We start from the raw sequence: 14,538 nt of genomic DNA on the forward strand, positions 1-14,538 counted from the left end.
AGGTTATGATCAAGTAAAAAAAACTTCCCAATGTAAGACATTTCACTCCTTCAGGTTGCGTCATGGTAAGATCATACAAGACACCAGAAAAATGGGTACAAGGAGAAATTGTCAGGAAGATAGGTAATTTACATTATGATGTTAATGTTGGTGGAAAGATTGTAAAACGTCATGTTGATCAGTTGCAGTCATTTAGTACAAATCATACAGAAGTACAAGTTTCAAATACCTCAGACTTAAATAACTCAGATATGCAAACTGCTCACCAAGATGTTCAACCACCAACTGTAAATATAGAGAGGAAAATCATGCAACAGCTCAGAACACACCTATAGTACTCCCTAACAGAATGAGTAGAGGAAAACCTCCTGAAAGATTAGATTTGTAAATGTGAGGAACAGTTGTTTCTTAGTCACAGGTAAAGGGGGAGGAGACTGTCATGTATGCAAGATGTTATGTAACGAGCGCGGGAAAACTTAGCTCCGCAGACACGTTCAGTTCAGAGCTATTGCACTGTGTTGCATAATGCGTAAATGTTATAAGTATAACCAATTGTTATTGTGTTAGTATCGAGTCCGACACACAGGCTTCGATCTTATAAATTCTACCTCATGTATGCAGGATATGATTCCTTATTGTGTATAGAGCTCCGATGCTCAAATGTTTGTTATGATTCTATTATATACGCTTTTTGTATTTTGTATATTCCACTACCCGCCTTCCTCAATGTAGTTTTAGCCCATAAACACAAGCAAGAAGATATTGCTTTATCATCGCCCTTCATCCCGGAACCTCGGCGACGAGAAATGGAATACTACCTCCAATACTAAAACACCATCTTTCCCTCTACCTACAAGTAAGAGTGAAGAATTGTCGTATGGGTCATATAACTAAAGCAGACCCAAAATAATGACACAAAACAATTACTAAATACTGTAAAGTAACCAAGTCTACAAATCTTATTACAACTACCTAGAACAATACTCAAGCTCTATAGCATTACTAGTTCAACAAAAGACTTAACAATAAAAATTTCAGGCATCCAAATGATTAGCGAATATATTTTTCTCTCAAGTTATATGTATCATAAAAAAATTATTCCTATTCCTGCTCCAAATATTACTGTAAATGCTTTACCAATCCAACTCTACAAAGCAATAAGCAACTAACTGTGGGAAGTAATGCATACCCATTTACTTTTAATATTCCTGAAAAGAAAAACACACAAAATGTATTCCAACACTACCTATATACAGTGAAAATAAATTAAAGTACATAATTTCTTGAAATGTATACATTTTACAGTTGCCTACCTTATGTGAATCCCTAGACCTGTGAAGATGTCTAATCCACACACCACTAATTCCCCACCAGTCATCTTGGTCAACAAAGAGTCGTACCATTCACTCTGCCATTGGAGCCTCAGGGTGGAATGGAAGTTTTGATTTAACAAAACTATCAACTTTGCGCATCACTTCCCTTAGCCTACGTTCTATAATGGCCATATCAACATCCTCTGATCCTGAACCTACAGACCTGGAGGAGTTTTCTGAAGAAGAATCGCATCGTTTCCTTGACTGTCACTGCAATTGCTTTCAAAATGACTAACACTACTTTGTGAAAAATAGTGCGCTCACTCTGGTCAATTCCACTAACACTTCCGGAACTTGGTCCTGCACCGATATCCATTGCATTGGAGCTGTGGTTTGGTAATGTACTGTGTTCCGCTGGTCCTCCACAAGGCACACACTCCAACAACCTTCTATCTTTCACACCACGGATGAGGAGGTGAGCCAAGTTACAGGGCTCCTCTGCTAATACGTCCTGGAGGGCCAGCGTACTCCCATAACACAAGACCTCATTATAAAGGTCAAGTACTTTTCGCCACACTATTGTATGTGTGTCCTGAGTGAGAGGAGTCATAAGATGCTCTAGTCCTGAGTAAAATTCCTTTCTATCAGTCATAGAAAGATTAGCTTTGACTGATATCAAAGCTTCCCAAAGTGTTAAAAAAGATACAACAATATGTTCTCTTTCAGTAGAAAAATCATTACTAATTAGCTGCATTAATCTAGACACTAAAAGAAACCACTTGCAATTAAGCTTTTTAGTTGCCACATACTTAACTTCATTAGCCCCCTATGAATTAGCTGGGGTTAAAGTTATCTTTGCACAATCTCCTGGCTGTCCTGTGTCAGCAGGCTCTGTTCCTTCCAACGGATGCTCATCTAAATCTTTCCACTCGATAACTCTTCTAACAACTTCAACTGAATTACCCATTTCAATGAGGTTGGTAGACATGGCAAGATTGTCTACTAATTTTTCTAAGACAATTTCACTGGCACAGCCACGTAACATCAGCAAAAGCGAGGACAGGGCACGAGAAGACGAATAGCTCACGTACTTATCTTCCGAGGCCATGAAGCCGCTGCAACCACCTCACTGATGCTGGAACATAAAACGCCTTGACTCTGCTGCCTGAGAGACACTTCAAAGAAAAGAGCGACCATACTAATGTACAAAAGTGTTTCATTCCAAAGCTGTAACATGTGTGACACTTGGTGTGATGAAAAGCAGTCATTACAGACAGCCAGTGTGTGAAGGATGTCAGGAAGCTGCAGGGAACAGACACACTTTCGTATCAACTAGGCATGGATTACCTCCTAGTCCCTTCTTGGCAGCAGCTGCCCCCACTGTCATCCCCAGAGGAGGGCAATTTCACCCTTTTCTGCTGGGGTTCTACCATTTTCACATGATTCACAATGCTGTTCATTTCACACCTGCATGATTCCAATGCCTGTCTCGAGTTCTTGGGTGGACATGTACAAGCACTGACACGTCTTGAGAAATCCTCCATAGCACAATATTATGTACCAGGGTTTCAGCTAGTACTACAATACTGTCACCTGGCTGACAGTATTCTGTGTCTACAAGCATAGAATGGAAGTGGCAGTGTGTCATGATGTTTCCATTCAACATTCATCTTCAGAGCAACTTTCATCTCCATGTGTTGGACTTTCACTGTAGGACAAGTGGTGCCATGATCCTGTAAAGCTTAAATATCTTTAGTTTCTCATACCATGAACATGAAACAATATTTAGGGTAAAAATAATCCATGGGAAACATGTATTAAACACAAAATGATTACCTGGTACAGTAATAAGAAAAACTGGTCAACTAAAATTGTTTAGTGATGATAAAACTAGCAATATTCTTGTCCTCAGTTCATGCTTGTCCTCAGCATGGAACCAGTATTCCCCAAAAAGGTGGGACAAAATGCTCTGCCAAAGATACTACTGCGGCAGAAATTGACATTTTAGCTAGGATAAAGCATACCTGAGGGAGTGGGAAAATCTTTACCAGAAATGGATGTCTAAGGTGCTGTGAGTCTAAGCAGATAACACATAAATCATCATCCCAATTCTTTCATATCTGCACCCAATATACATAGGAAATCAGAGGAACAGTCAACAAGGCATTGCGAGTTCAGCTTCTTCATCAATTACCCACAGGTTAAATGGGGGAGACCAATTTGAATATGGGATAACATTACACCACTTTGGAATGAATCTCACTACATACCAGTTTGCTTTAGTCATTGGACATATCTGATTCATCATCCAAAGCCTGCCATTTATTAATGATAATGAGTCTTAAAAACCTTCAAATCATCCTGTCTCATGATTTCGGGAAGAAATGCTCTTGATCTGCAACTTCAGGGCAGCAATGAAAACACCAAGTATTAAATCTAATTTCAGGTAAACAGAATAGGGAGACAGCAATATTCAGTGTTACTTAGGGGTCCAGGGCTGGGGCAAAAGCCATTGGCCATGTAAGGGCACGGCACCCTGGTTAGGACAGTAAGGTCTGATTAGATCAGGACAGAATTCTAGGAATTGTAAGGATTTTTCACGCCTTCCCATCTTCCTACAATGCATCTGCTCCCTAAATTCAATAAGTCCATGGGATTGTGATGTGACAACATAAAATTTATAGTAAGCTGTACAAAGTAAACATAAGGAATATATTTATTATATTTCTCAAAATGCCTTGCTTGTTCACGCACTGAACTATTGGCAATTATCCTGTCGAAAGGTCCAACACCATAAACCAAATGATTATCAATACTGTATAAAAAGAGCATGAAAACTGTATAAATATATGCAATTACTGATCATAATACAGTAGGGGGCTATATTTCTTTGAGAAGCACACAGGTTTTCAATGATAACTTTGTTTTGTTACAGCTACTGACAACAAGTAAGCAGCATTAGGTGTAGCCTCTGGTGTGGCATGTGAGAATGGATTACCCAGAATGGTATCAATATAATCATAAATTAACGACAAAATGAAAACCTTTAAATGTTGTTAGGCTTGAGGGAACGCCCACTTCAACTCTCTCTATGCCTTTTTGTGTACTATATGTCATCAGATTTCCTCATCTACTTGAAACTTGCAAACAAACAAGACATATCTTTTTATTTAAAAAGATTACTGTTGTATCTCGTTCATGGTAAAAGTACAAACTTTTACCTCTTTTCAGGAAGGTGTTGTAGCAACGCATATACTTTACTGTATCATGGATTCCAGTGTTAAATATTAAATGGTGCAACACAACACATGGACTAACTGGTGACAGTTGGTGAACTGTAATGCTGAATACTGTATCTCCCAGACAGCTACTAACTGGCTGTAAAAATGAATGGTTAACAAAAAAAATTAACCTTGTTTGTTCTGCAAACAAAAATTCAACATATATTTCTTTCATGCTCATTTTCATATTACGTATAGATGATGTCTAATATGGCATATAATTACTTTTTTTTTTTTTTTTTTTAAGGATGACCACTTGTTAGATGGTCACAGGAAATGATGAACAGAGAAATGTTTGGATAAGCAATGGCTATAGACTTTGGTACATCAAACATATTCCTCCTGCCTAAGAAAAAGTAGCAAAGCAAAGATGTGGAAATGATTCATTGAAAGGAGAACCAACTGTATTTATCATAATGATAAATACAGTGTGATTTCTTTGATATTGGACATTCCTCTGCCTAAAAAAAAAAAGTTACCCTGTACAACATTTGAAAGCCTGAGTACATGCAAAGCAAGGCCCAAAAGCAATACACCATGCTCATGGTATAAGGCAATTTTTATATATTGTACCACAGAATTTTACACACAAAAATAAGACATATCAAACTGATATTTACCCTTTCCAGGACCAAAAAGGGATTTTGACGTGGGAAAAATCTATTTCTGGGCGAAGGGCCCGTGTCGCCCAGTGAAATAGGTTCCTTTAGCACTATTTCTAAGGTAAAATACTGTTATAATACCAGAGAACCGCTAAATTGGAAATGCCAGAATATTCTGGCTCGCTCACCTTTATTAAAAGGCGTCGGTATGGTTTCTGGGGCGAGTGAAACCACTACCACGAGTCCTTCTCCAATTAGCCTCTCCTACATCAAAAAACCTCAAGAATAGGGGAGCAGACCTACGGCTCACTACCTGCTACCGTGTAGCTAGCGCCTGTGACGTCATTCCTTTGATAGCACTACTACGCTGCACAAGCGTTTTCTTTTGCTGTGTTATGTTTCTCGCTTTTTGGAATATTACTTCACCATGGATTGTCAATCTGCTTCTGCATTCAAGTTAAGTACTGCTATTATGGTTGACACTATTTAGGGAATGCCTTTGGCCTTTTTTTACCAAATTATTTAGGTTTTTCTGAGTCGTCGCCCCGCGCGGCTTCGGCCCCGAGCTGCTATTACAGCGTGCCCCTTTGTGTCTCCTCATTTCGGGTTTCACGTGGTCTTCCATACCTAGTGAACACGAATTTTTATAGCAGTATTATAATATGATTGTGTTTTTATTATTATTGGTGATGCTTTTTTGACTATCATGTGCTTGCACGGGGGTTTCTTTCGAGCACGTGTTCCTGTTTCGTAGCTCTTCTGGAACCTACCATTACAGTTTCATGCATGCTGTTGCTTTTGGTTAGGTTACCTCGTTATTTCTTATAAGTCTATGGTAGTCTTTCTTTTAGTCCTAGCCTACCCTGGCTACCTGTCCTACGAATCTTCGTAACGGCACTAAGCCAGCTGCTCGGAGTTACCAAGTTTTGACTACCCTTATTGGTTGGTCGTACTTGGTCCTTCCAGGACATTCCTCTCTCTCTTTATCTCATTCTCATTTTCCCCCCGTGTTTAGTACATAATTTATTTCAATTTATTTAATTTATTCTCATTGTTGTGAGTCGGCTTCGGTCGGCCTATAGGCCTTCCTTTCGCCTGGCCTTCTTCACCTCGTGGGTCCACCCAACCGTGAGGGGTCCAGGCGATCCCGTAGTCGCCACCACACTACCGCTCTCCCTCTCCCCCCCCCCCCCCCAAACAGCTCCCACCTAGGTGGGTTGATATCTCGCTCACGCTGTCCCTGACAACCGATCCGAGTTTTCTCTTGGGGGTGAAGGGGGGCCACACGGGGGCCCACGGTGTGCGGGTGGCACTACTCAGCCGGTCTCAACCCAGAGTTGGGGAGGAGCTTCGCTCTACCCAGCCTCGGTCGGCCACCAGGCTCGGGTGAGCTCGGCCCTCCTCGGCTCTCTGGGCTCTAACATCTACCTCGCCCTTAGTCACACCCTCCCCTCCTCATGGCGGGAAAAGGATTCCGGCTTAGCCGTAGCCCTTGAGGATATTGACTTTACGGTGGCTCCGGCCTCCGAAGGGCTTACAGTATTTCATATTATTAATATGTTTATAGTATTAATTTATTGAAGCATACGCTTCCAAGGGAGCTACCCCTCCCTTGTTAATTTAAGTTTTTAAGGAACCACAGAGCTCCGCCGCCTCACCACACCCGGACTCTCCAATCTCGCCCGGTACCTGCTTGGACTACTACTCTCCGGCGTATAAAATCGTAGCTACCCCGATTCGGTAGTTGTCTGTTCTCCGGTATAACTGGAAACACAGCTGCTAACTACCCGCTACTTTTCTACCGGAGTCCTCAGCACGGTGCATGGCAAGAGCGGCTGAGTCGGGCATAACCTACAAAACCGGAACACTCCGGTGTTATGAAATATCAACCACGGACTTTGTCCAGTTGGTTAACAATGGTACTCATGTATCATTCCTTTTACAGGCCACCCATTGTTTGGTTACCGGCTGCAACGCCGTCCTTCAGGATCCCTGTGGGCACGACGTCTGCCGGACCCACGCCACCTGCGCAGTCCAACTAGAGGGTTCGATAGTGTGGCATCATGAGAACTGCTTCTCCTGCTACGATCTCGTGGAACGTGTCTCCTCTGATGTAAGTGCCTCTCCGGCGTTTACATGGAGGTACAGGGTGGATCATTGTAATATATATATCAAACATATACCTTATAAGTTAAGTTATAGTATTAGAAGATAAGTTTAAGTTTAACACTAGCCTTCTCTTACAGGCGGCGCAGTCTGTTCGGGATGCTGCTCTCTCCACCCTCAAGGTATGGGTGGGCAGCTTCGGGCGTAACGTAGGCAAGGCAAAGCCATACATAATCTCTCAAGATATGGCTACTTTGATCTTCCCTGGAAGGAAGAGTACAGGATATGTGGACCCCGAAGTAGCAGCTCCCATCATAGCCTCTATTCAGGAAGCGGTGGCTCAACAATCTGGGGAGGCTTCGGCGCAGGAAGTCACAGAGGAAGTAGCGGCTCTCGATCTGGATGTCGAGCCCATGACAGTAGATGGCATGGGCTACGGTAAGGGTGTTAATGAGGCAAGCCTTGTAGGTGCTCCAGGCCTCTCCTTGAGCATGTCTAGACCTTCTTCTCCTTCTTCTTCTACTTCCTTCCAAGGGTTCTCCGGGGGATTTCCTTCATCCAGATCGAAATCCCTCTTGGCGATCCCTAAAGTTAAAGGCAGCCTTGACTCTAAATTGCTGCCAAAGCCCATTCCCAGAAAATCATATACTAGCCAAGTCCATAAAGCTCCGGCTCACCATCCCGGAGCGGACAAAACCAGACAAGGGTCTCTCTCCAAGGGCTCGAAGACCAAGTCTTCCAAGGGGAAGACCCACCCTTCCTCCTCGGATCCCGTAGCATCCACCTCTAAAGGTGCGATACCTAAGGTATTCAAAGAGCGGGCAGAGCCCCCCTCCTTCGACCAAGAAGCATTCGCATCCAATATGATGCAGCAAATGGGTAACATGGTCGGGAACATGGTTGGGAACTTGGTTAATACAAAGTTCCAAGAAATACTCGAAAGGTTGGGCACGCAAGAGACCATAGTTGCTGGTCTCCAACAAGGCGCTGCTTCGGGCATTCAACATCCCGGTCAGTTAGCCCATGGTCAGGTTATGCCGGACTGCTCCACTCTCCGTTCCTTCCATCCAAGCAATCCTTGGAGAGTGGCTAATTATGCACCTTTCGTAAACGGAATGCTTACGATTGAGGGCTGCGGAACTCAAAGGAATGAGGACTTCGAGTTCTACCCGTCAGGGTTGCAGGCTCCTTTCATAGGCTATGTCTCTATTTTTACTGTTGATGAGGACACTCCAATCCCATTCACATCTAAAGTGGCAGAACTCACTCTGCAGGCTGCAATATATTAGTCATGTTTTTGCAAATAGATTTATTGACAAATATAATGACAGAGCTGCTAAATATTGTGCTTTCCAACAGCAGCCAAGCTCCGTCAGAAAAAAAGCTTCTGTTCTCAGGTTACGGAATTATACTGTTGACTGTAAAATGTACTCCAAAATTGTAAACTGCAAAAAGTACTCCAGAATTCTGTTTTGGGTAGCCTTAAGTTTGCAAACAAACCTAATGACAAATTTAACGCCTAATTTACATTATTAGTCTTGCATATTTGCATGAGTCTAACATACTAGATCCTTTTCGATATGAATTTTTTGGTTCTGTCTTACTTGAATACCGCAACTCGAAATTGGAGATTTTATGCTGTGCTTTCAAGTCTCTTAAATCATTAATAAGAAAATCAACCTATCGCAAGTTTACTCCTTAAATCATTTAATAAAAAAAATTAACCTATCGCAAATTTACTATTGCTAAGATATTTATCATCTATTGTCATTGTTTTAGCTTTCATTCCCATGGGACTGGTACTAAACAGTGCTCATGAGAATGACAGTGGTATCAAAATAAAAAATTACCAATCTTTTAGTGAAAAGGAAAATAACATAGTGAATCAAATGAAGTAAAATAAAAAAAAAATAAATAAACATGCTGGAGAAAAATGCAGGCCCTGTGGTGTGCAACACTGCCAAAATTGAGCATGTATGACTTCAAACTTGAATAACGTAGAAGGTTTTCATTTCAAACTAAAATTAGGGGTGGCAGGAATAAATAGTACGTAATATAAACTGGAAGTAAGGGTGAAGCTAATGCCATCTAAATCAATAATAATAATAATAATAATAATAATAATAATAATAATAATAATAATAATAATAATAATAATAATAATAATAATAATAACAGAAGCTACTCCAGCTTGTACTTTGGGCTAGATGCTGCTTAAAGAGGGGAATCGATATAAGGGAACTTTATCGCTCCTGAAGAGATTCTATTTTCTCAATTCCTTCTCTCTGGGACTTTATTGGTGATCTGAATGAGATGCTGCTTTGCCCAGTACACACTGTTGAGTACTATCTGAAAAAAACCCACTCCCAAAGACCCGAGTGCAGAAGGCTTTTCATTAACACAAGTAAGTGCATGAAGGGTGTCTACAAACTTCCCTTCTTTCTGACTTTACAAAGTAATCAGATGGGTTTGAATCTCCTCTAAGGAAGAGGGCAACCTCCCTGCTTGAAAGCTTATGAAGTCAGTAGATCAAAACTTCCCATTTACCTTTGCTGAGACAATCTCCTTTCAATCTGCAGTAAAGGGCTATTGCTCAGCCTATCACAGGTTTTCAAGCTGAAGGGGCTCCACCAATCTACTCTGGTGGAGTTGTCTATGCTTATGAGAAGTTTTGAATAATCTGCTCTCCTATCAGGAACTTAATTAAGTACCTCTTGAGAGGCACTTGTTCCTGTTTAATATAGGGAGTACTTCAACCCTGTCCTCAAGCTGAAGTGGGCAGAAACCTCTACTTCATTTAGCTTTGGCAACGATTGAGGATCTGTCTGTTTTAGACCAGAGGTTTTGCTTTCTCAATTCCTTCCCTAAGACTTCATTAATGGTGATCTCAATGAGATGTTGCTTTGCCCAGTACATGCTGTTAGGTACTTTTTAAACAGAATGTGGAAAAGCTCAAGATCTGTCTTTCAGACAAGAGGTTCTGCAATTTCTCAATTCCTTACCTTGAAACTTCGTTGGTTGTGATCTAGATGATACTGCTTTACCTCCTTCCTGCTTGAGAACTTACAAGTCAGGCATGGGTTTGTCCAGCACTTTTCATAAGAACATTTAAGTTTCTCAAGCAATGAGGGCAATGTATCCAACTTTGTCAGACTACCTTTACCTTCTTCTACCTGAAGGATGTCACCCACAAGTCCTCCTTAGACACAACCTTAGGACCTGTGATTCATGCCCAACAAGTTGTGTTGGCAACCACATTCTGTTTCGGACAAGAACAGTATCTCATCCAAGTACTAAGAACCTATTGTGAGTCTACAGGAGCGATAAAGTTCCCTTATATCAATTCCCCTCTTTAAGCAGCATCTAGCCCAAAGTACAAGCTGTAGGTGGACAACATACAGCTGAGTACACTGGGGACATCCTGTCCTAGTCCTTGTGACTAGCTGGTGTGGCCCATGTCCACTTTTATAGTGGTGATGGAGGACATGGTAGAGTTTGGTCAAAATTCCCTCACTTGGTAAGTCTCTTACAGACGTCATAGTTCATTCTCCTACAATTTGCCCTCATACTTACAAAAGTACATACCTTCTTGTACTGCATGGATCATGACATCCCCTGATTGCAAAGTAAAAGGAGCATGGCAATTCTGTGACTGTTCTCAATTCCAATCAATTGTGGAAATTGGCTTCCTTCCTAAGAAGTAAGTCTCCTACATAAAAGGGAATAGTTTGCACAGGCAGTCACTGGTTATCGGCAGGGGTCCCCTTCTCTGCAGGGTGCTGATAAGCAAAAACTGCCATTAACCAACTTTTGGCAATTTTAGGCTCCAAGTTTTGGTTAATGGTGCCACTGTTAGGTATGTTATGGCACCAAAATTCTATTATCAGCACCTTATGACGCTGATAACCGAAAATTGGCTCATTATGACACCATAAATTGCCATTTTTTTTTTTTTTTTTTTTTTTTGCTAGACAAGAGCCTTATATAAAATAAATTTAATAAGTAATTTGTATTTTTCATATGTATACAAATCAAACCCTTTTATATACTTTAATCCCACATCAACTGCCCCACTTAGTCCCATAGGCTGAAGGAAAAAATAGTGTGTTGGTTGACAAGAAAGGGATCCTCCCAACTCACCCCCGTCTCCATCAATTAACTATCATGCTACCATGTTTTCAACTGCAGTTTAATGCTCATGCTGAAGGATACGCTAATATAAAAGGCTCTGGTTTGTATAGTACCTAGGAAAAATACAAATTACTTTCAAATTTGTTACCTCACAATTCATTCAAATTTATCAAGAGACAGCCTGGAGGAGAGAGAGAGAGAGAGAGAGAGAGGAGAGAGACGAGAGGAGAAGAGACGAGAGACGAGACGAGAGAGAGAGAGAGAGAGAGAGAGAGAGAGAGAAAACAAAACGTCACATGATTCTTATAGTGTTTGAAATGTCAGATTTGTAATAATTACCAATGCAAATATTTTGCTCAACGAAGTGCGGAACGCCGAAAGTCTGTCTTCAGCTATTTCCTTAAGGGTGGGAGTTGAGGTAGCATCATCTGATGATCTAGACTGCCAGACTACAGTGCTCCTAACAGATGCTGGTGTTGGTGATGTTGGGCCTCCTTCATCAGCACTCTCAATGCCATATGGATCATATCCTAAGGACAAAATGAAATAATTAGCTCTTACAAGCTGCTTTGAAGCATTTCTTTTACTGACAAAATTTTAAGGTTTTATTTATCACATTAAAGCTCCTTGAAAATTTTATACTTGGGTTCAAAACGCAATCAAGTAAATTTCTCTGATTTTCCAAGAAATTACATTTGTTGATTATAATGGTATTGACATTCATACAAAAAATGGTCCACTATTGAGTGTTATTTAATATTTTGCACTGGTAATAAGGATAAGTCCCACAAGTTCTGAATGCATATGTAGTCGAAAAAGTTGAGGGATTTCTTTACTGTGTTAACAGTCATTCAATCATGATATGCAAATACACGCACTTTACTAACCTTCATCACCAGGCTTCTTTTCCGGTTTCTTCTTCACCCTCTGTCTCTGTGGCACTTCCATCATCATCCCTACGCCTTTTCTTTTTTTTCCCATAACCTGAGCAAATACTTCATAAATCAATAAATAAAAAAAATTTCATGATGACTAAATAAAAAAAGGATTTTGACGAAGGAAAAATCTATTTCTGGGTGATTGGCTCGTGTCGCCCTATGAAAGGATCCTTAATATCATTCTTTCTAGGTAAAATTAGCCTAAAATTACCAGAGAAAAATAAAATTAAGAAAATGTCAGTAAAACTGACTCGCTCACTCTTAAAAAGAAGTGTCGGTATGATAAAGGGGCGAGTGTGGAACACTACCACGAGCCAAACACCAATTAGAACTTCCTGTCAGAATCCCCCCAAGAGAGAGCTGATACCAACGGGCGATGCAGCCTCTACTACGGACAGCAGCGCCCCTAGCGGACATCCTTAAATAAAACAGTTAAATACATCTTGTCCTGCAAGGGGGGGAAAACAAACTATAAAAAAGGGGGGGTTTCATAGGGCGACACGAGCCAATCACCCAGAAATAGATTTTTCCTTCGTCAAAATCCTTTTTCTGGGCTCAGCTCGTGTCGGCCTATGAAAGAGTACCAGAGAAACAGACAAGATGGAAAAAGGAACAATGAAAAACAATTAAAAAATGATGGATATAATATAAGTAAATCAATTACAGCATACAAATTAAGCACTTAAACTAACTTATTTTAACAGTAAAATAATAAAATGTTAGTAAACTTAAAGTACTTAAATGGTAATTAAAGTAAATTACAAAGATGCATGTAAAATAAGGAAAATTGGGATTTACTTAACAAAATACAAAATTTCAAAATATATACACCCATGTGTCCTACCCTAGCATAAAAATAAGGGTAGGTACACTGAAATCCATCATCAATACAATTATTTCAAAATATATACAAACACATTGTGACTGAAGTTCATCATTAACATAAAATGGTGAATATATACAAACATATTGTGTCCTACCCTAGCATAAAAATAAGGGTAGGTTACACTGAAGTACATTATCAGTACAAATGTGGATGTCCCAAGCAAAAAAATAAGGGACAAACCACTATATGATATAACGGCTAAGGCTATGATGTTGAGTAGCCTGACGATAGGGTGAGGCATGTTGGTTTATGTAGGTAGAAAGGAGACCTGGATCTATACTACAACTACTAAACAGTATCAGGGGAAACTATGTTTCCCGCTGCTACTGCTGAAAACTTTAAAGATTCCAAGGACTTTAAATAATGCCGTTTAAAGACTGTCGGGGATTTCCATCCAGTATACTTTCTAAGATCCTCAAAGTTCATATGTTGGAAATAATTAATAGAGGTGGCTACTCCCCTGATATCATGTGCTTTTGGGAATGACTCAGGGTTGGCTTGTTTAATGAAGTAAAGGATTTGCTGTCTAATGCCTTTAACTGATAAAGTACCACCTTTTTCTCTCATGAAGAGAGCACCTGAGGATCTAGAAGAAGTACGAGATAGAAAGGCTCTAAGAGTTGATACTGGGCAGAGAGAAGGATCCTGCGGAAGTGGGATAAACCTTCCAAGGGGCCCACCTTGCAAGAGGATCTTCATTTTTGGCTAAAAAGCTACGATCCGGAGCAAGTAGAACTTCTCCTGATGGGTGGGAGGAATTCCACATGACCCGCATCCCTGGATAGAGCCGACAGTTCTGAAATTCTAGCTCCTGAGGCTAGGCTTAATAAGAATAATGTCTTCCTCAGGAGCATTATGAATGTACAAGATGAGTTGTTCAGTATCTGAAGCTAGTTTGAGGACGTCATTAAGAACCATGAAACTGTAGTAGGCCTCTGGGAAGGTCTAAGTCTAGCACAGGCTTTAGGGATAGATGTGAAATAAGATTCAGTCAAATCTATCTGAAAACCTACTTGAAAGATTTTCTTCAAAGCCGATTTATGAGTGGTAATCGTGCTAGCAGCTAAACCTTTTTCAAATAAGGATCTGAAAAAGGATATAGCCAAATTAACTGTCATGGTTGTAGTGTTCGATTCTCTCAAGAAAGATGCTAATTTTTTAACAGCTGAGTCATATTGTCTAATGGTTGACTCTCTCTTATCCGATTCTAGGAAGAGAATATTCTGTGGATCAATGTCAGCATCTTTATTAGCCGCAAACTTCATGAAGTCCATAAAGTTA

At 40.5% G+C, this 14,538-nt stretch overlaps 1 pseudogene; it reads right to left on the reverse strand.

Annotated features, from left to right (window-relative positions):
* Positions 1–565: 565 nt before the first annotated feature.
* The window catches only part of LOC135210696 (protein lines-like), a 75,589-nt pseudogene continuing 61,616 nt past the window's right edge, over positions 566–14,538 (reverse strand).

Source organism: Macrobrachium nipponense, chromosome 4 (genome assembly GCF_015104395.2).
Source record: "Macrobrachium nipponense isolate FS-2020 chromosome 4, ASM1510439v2, whole genome shotgun sequence".
NCBI classification, from domain to species: Eukaryota; Metazoa; Arthropoda; class Malacostraca; order Decapoda; family Palaemonidae; genus Macrobrachium; species Macrobrachium nipponense.